We start from the raw sequence: 6,000 nt of genomic DNA, 5'->3' as shown, positions 1-6,000 counted from the left end.
TACCATATGAAAGAGATTCAGGTATTTTTGTTACATCTGGTATCCAGGTGGTAAGAAAGTTTATCATATTGTCCCCTTCAGATTTGTCTGGTAGACCATATATTCTGATATTATTTCTTCTTGTTTGATTTTCCATATCATCAAGCTTTTCTAGTAAATATGTATTCTGTTGAAGTACAAATTCACTTTGTTGTTCTTCTATTTGGACTCTAGTGTCAATGTCATTCAATGACTGTTCAATAAGTGATATCTGTCCTTTCTGCTGAGTAAACATTTCTTGAAGCTGTTCTAATTGTTGTTCATAGGTTCATAGATTAGTACTAAACTAACTGCTCTTGCGAGCCATTTTAAGCCTAGCCAATTATCCCTTGTGAGACTCAAACCCTGCACTTTGTATTTGTAAGGCAAACACCTTAACCATTAGGCCACCCTCCCAGAGCACTTTTCTTTAAAAGTATCTATTTTATTGTCCATCTTGTCAATTTTTATTGTAAGTTCCTGTATATTTGTAATGAGAGATTGCAGGTCTTTTTTGAGAGAAGAGTCTTGTGCTGAATTCCTTAGATGGCTCATGGTGTGAAGCTGATATTTTTTCAGTAATTAATTTGACAGGAATTATTCAAGTTATCACAATGAAAGTTTTCTTGTAGATGCTCGAAGTTATTAGAAATAAGTTAGTAATAAATATTTCTTCAAATTAAATGTTATTTTGTGAAATTCCTTTCAGGAATTGAATTGAGGTAAGAGAGCTGAAATGAAGAGCAGCTATCAGTTCAGCATCCTAGCCATGCCCCCAAAGTTTTGAAACTTTGATGTTATAATATAGACCCAATACATACACACACACACACACACACACACACACACACACACATAAACTACATGAATGCATTACTAATAGTCTTATCCATGTGTGTTTATATGTGTGTGTGTGTGTGTGTGTGTGTGTGTGTGTGTGTGTGTGTGTATGCATACATACATAAAAGACACATATGCATACATTTATATGCAAAATATATATGCCTATAAGTACACACACACACACTGACCACATTTAAGAACATGACTACTAGATATTACTATATTTATAAAGTGTACACAAACATGAGCACATCAACCAGTGCAATATATGGTTCATATAGGTATGATTTTTAGAACATAACAAAATATCTATAAGTAAAGTGCATGCCTGAAGGTTTAATAATTTAAGCAGTTGTTTTTTACTCATTAAATTATTCTTAGAACTTTTTGACTGCTCCTTAATAATGAACTATAAATTAGTTAGTCGTTTATATTCAGATATGTAAGCTAAATAATAATGGCTTTCTGTGTTATATTATGAGATCACCTAGGTTATTTTTGATGTCTTACATGAACTTTCATAATCAAGGCAAGTGCTCTGGTCTCTAATAACTTAAATGTCAGCATTTATAACGGATCAAACATGGGTATGTTTTTTTTTTTTTACTTAGAAAAAAACTTTTATTTTGCTAGGATAACAAAGGGCATTTAACTAACTGGCTTGTTTTCAATGGGATGTGGTTTTGTGCAAAATATATGAAATAGTGGGATAATCTCATTTTTTTCATGTTGATGAAACACTGCCATTCAGAAATTATTCTGTGAATAGAAATGTCAGAGGATGCTTGACAGTTAATTATTTTCTATAACAATATTTAATTACTGAAATTAGAGCTGATGATAATTTATTTTTAGTATAGCTCATGGTTAGGAATATATTTCCTTTTCAATGTACATTTGCATATATGTTTTATATTAGAAATAACTTCTATTTAATGCAGAAATATTTCTATCAAAAAATTGCATTTAATTTTTTAAACATCAATAAACAAGGATAAACATATAATGACTGAGTTAAATATAAAGTGTTATCTTACGGTTTAAGAACTACATACTGTAAACAGTCAGTCAGTACCATATAACATCACAATTCACGGGAACATTAATTAAGATGTATATCATAATATGTTCCTAAAATGATAGCATTAAACATTAATCTGGCATTGTGACTAAGTAAATGCCTTCAGATATGTACAGAATCTGTGTAATGCATGCATAGTGAAATGCTGTTGATGAATCTGTCTGTAATGTAACGTAATGCTCTATGTTTGGTTCAAAATTAAAATTAAAAAAGGAATTCCAGTTCTAAGTGCATCAATGTGAGTCACTCAGAGCAAAGCTCGGGAGCAACCATATCTTCAAAACATCCTTATCTTTACATTATTCATCATACAGGGGACCCTAACAAAGTATTCTGTGAACACTCTGTATAACTGAGTGTCTATGCCTCCTAAAATGCCATCAGTGAGTGTTAAAACAAGCCTAGATAAGCTTTGGTCACATGTAGAAATGTAGACAGCACCTACTAGCATGGCAGCCTCCACTGACTTCACCTCGGCAGCCAAAATACCTGGATCCCATACATCGCAGCATCTGCCAGATAATCCTGTGCAGATTCAAAATATGGAATTGGCCCAAACATGATCGGTTAAACAGCTAGCCATTTCAATGGATACTTTCCAAAGTAACTTGCAAATCCAGGTCCCAGAGATAAATTACACTATATTAGGAGTAATAAACTGCTCAACCCAGTTAGAGCAAACTACACAAGATATGAATCTACACATGGAAGAAATGGAGCATCAGATTACTTCTCTCATTAACTATACTCAAACCCTGCAAGATATGCTAGATAATCAAGAAAACAGATGATGGTGCAATGATGTCATATTTGGCACTGTAAGAGGGAGCAGAGGAGAAGGACATGATTCCCTTCCTTTAGGCATGGACCTTACCACCTTGGAAATGGATACAACCTCTAAATTACTACTGGAATACACCCACAGATATCCAGTGACTGTGCATTTTCTTTCCTACCAATATAAAGGGAAAGTGCTATGAATGACCTGGCCAGAATGTGATCTGCAATACCTGGGCCATGAAATCCATTTTGACAACAAATCTTCACAACACTTATTGGTGAACAGGAAGTAATATCTACCATTCCCACATCTGTAGAAGGAGAAAGATCTGAAGGCTACATTTATGTACCCACCTCACCTTTGAATTTGATCAATTGAGGGAATCTGTGCTTTTCAATGTATAGAGGAGATTAATCACAACTTACAGGAAACTCTGGCTCTGTCTCTCCCTTAAAACTTTGACTAAATTTATACTCAGTCCAAAGGGAGCAGATATGGTACTTCAGTCACCGGAATCAAAACCATTCTGGTGATTAGGGACTTGATCTGGACAATTTGGTCACCTCAATGAGGACAGTTCAGTAGGACAGATATGTAATTTTTTTTGAAACCAGTGACTAGGCCAGAATGACTGTTCTATGATGAACTTATATGCTTCCTTGATCATGTTGAGGGGCTGTTATTATTTATATATTTTAACATGCTTTGACACTTGCAACACTGTTGGTACCACAATATAGTGAACATAGTGGATTAATTATTTCAGTACTATCTACTTTATGAATCAACCCCAGAGTGATAGCAGTTCTGGTACTGAATTCTTTTGCAAGCACTGTTATTTCCATGATATGGAAAATTATGCTGGGTCACTGGGGGGAAATTTCCCACCCACTACTTAAGGAGTCATTATTTTGCTTTGTACATAGCTTGCATGAAATAATTTTTTGCAATGTCTGATTATGTTAATCAAAAATGGGTGTATTTGGTTGTTAACTTAGATAGGAGGAATTATCTTAAGTTTCAGTTCTCAGCTAAGTATATTTCCAGTTAGAATTCTATATGATCTTTTGACCTACCTAGGAAACATAATCCTCCTTTTATATTAGCAGGGTAATCAAATAATAGGAGGAAAATCCTGCAGGATTTGATAAGTCAGCCCTTCAAATGGGAAACAAGCCATGCTATCTCACATAATGAATGAAGTAACTCAGCATTAATGTAAACATAATAAACTCCCCAGTTAAGAGGCTTGATTACATATGTGGGTTAAGACCTGCATGCTAGACATTGTAACTCTTCAGGAGACATAGCTAACTAACCAGGAACATTTAAAACTAAAAATATGGGGCTATCACCTAGTCAGACAATTAACCCACCGATCAGAAAAAAAATATTTACACCCCCCTCTTGGAGCAAAAGGAATTAGCCAATTACCGTATTTGGTTCAGAAAAAGATCAAAGGGAAGTAAATAATTGCAGGAGACTTCAACTGTATTATCTCCCTGGTAGATTCTTCTTCAGCAAAACTATTCAAGCTATCACCCACCACTTGAGCACTGAAGTCTTTGGCAGATGAAGTGCACCATTTTGATTTACAGTTAGATAATAAGATTACACTTTTTGTCAACACACGTCACTCATATTGGTTTAATACCAACAGGAGGATAGATAATATTTATGTATATTAAATTTTTTTAGACTGCCACCATGACTTTAATATTGTCACCTGCTCATACTCAGACCATGATACTCTGTACTGCCATTTTAAAAAGATTGTGCCCCCCCCCATCCAATGAGCTAGATACTTTTTCCATATCATGTCCAGATGCTTGATTTCCTACACCAGATTATGCAAATAACTCAGAAATTTAGGGCAGCTCATGAAGAGGAGAATTATCAGATCCATTATCTATTGGATGCATATAAAACATTCCTCCATGCCCTCTTATGAACATGGGCTTCATGACCATGAATGGCCTGGCATTCAGAATGAATGCACCTACAAGATGAATTCAAGAAGCTTCAGGACAAACATTTCCAAAGTAAAGACAAAATGCATGTTAAATAAATGCAGGACATTGAGGCAGAAGTACAGAAGATTATAAACTGGAAAACAGAGATAGCAATTAACAAACTGCACCTCTGGTATTTTGAAGCGACCCCCTCCCAAGTCTATTTTAGATGTGCTTGGAAATTTAAATCAAAAGCTCAGCAATCAATCTCTCTAAGGGTTAATGGGAGTAGGAACTATACAACAGATGATTTTTAGGGCATATTATCAAAACCTGTATATAGATACATGTGACCTGTCATTTTAACAACACTTGTACATGGTAGTAATGATACAATACTCTCTCTCATCCAATTAACACAACAGCAACTTTTACTTTTTGGAAATCCTTTTTCCTGGGTAGAATTCCTGGCAACTATCAAAAAATGAAGCTTTACAAGGTCCTGGAGACAGAGGGACTAACTAACATCAGAGCTTTACAAGGCTCTCCCGCCATTCACCTTAAACCTCCTGTGGCAAGCATGTTGTATGGCCTCTTGAGACTCAGCAATCCCCCATTCTTTTAAATACTCATTTATCATCAACTTCTTGAAACCAGGTAAATATCTCTGTGGGCCATTTTTGTCTGAGATATTTATTAACTGTAAATAGCAAGATATATATGAATCTATGAGTGATCCACCTATAATCTATTACCCTCTCTAATCCACACCAACTAAGTTGGTTTCTTTAGTCACCATGCATCTTGAAGAGATTCCGATGGACTCACTACCTACACATGTCAATATCTGTCCTTGTTTTTGTATGACAGATGAAACTTCATCACCATCCATTTTAAGTACATTTACAAATTTTGAATTACTACTAATACTATGCCAAACATTTGAAAATCTTCTTGTGTTAGACCACTGTCAAAAGAAACCAAACCTTCTTCTTGTACTCAGTTCTGCCCCATCTCCATCACACCCACCCTTGGAAAAATTCTTGAGAAAATCATATGTAATCGACTTAACAAGTACCTACAAAATACCACTTGCTCTCCATTGAACAATACTGATTCTGAAATGGTAGGAGAACAATGACTGCACTACAGACCATGACTAATAAACATCTTAACGAATACAGCTAAAGGCAATCCTACTGGAGCTCTGCTCATCAGCTTTACTCATCCCTTGACATGGTCAACTATCCAATTCTACTTCTCTGTCTGCAAGACATTAAGATCAGCCCTGATGCAAATGCATGGTTAAAACAACTTTCCACCAA

This window comes from Protopterus annectens, chromosome 6.part0 (genome assembly GCF_019279795.1).
Source record: "Protopterus annectens isolate FY-2018-M chromosome 6.part0, PAN1.0, whole genome shotgun sequence".
In the NCBI taxonomy this organism is placed as follows: Eukaryota; Metazoa; Chordata; order Ceratodontiformes; family Protopteridae; genus Protopterus; species Protopterus annectens.
This window is presented reverse-complemented; position numbering follows the sequence as displayed.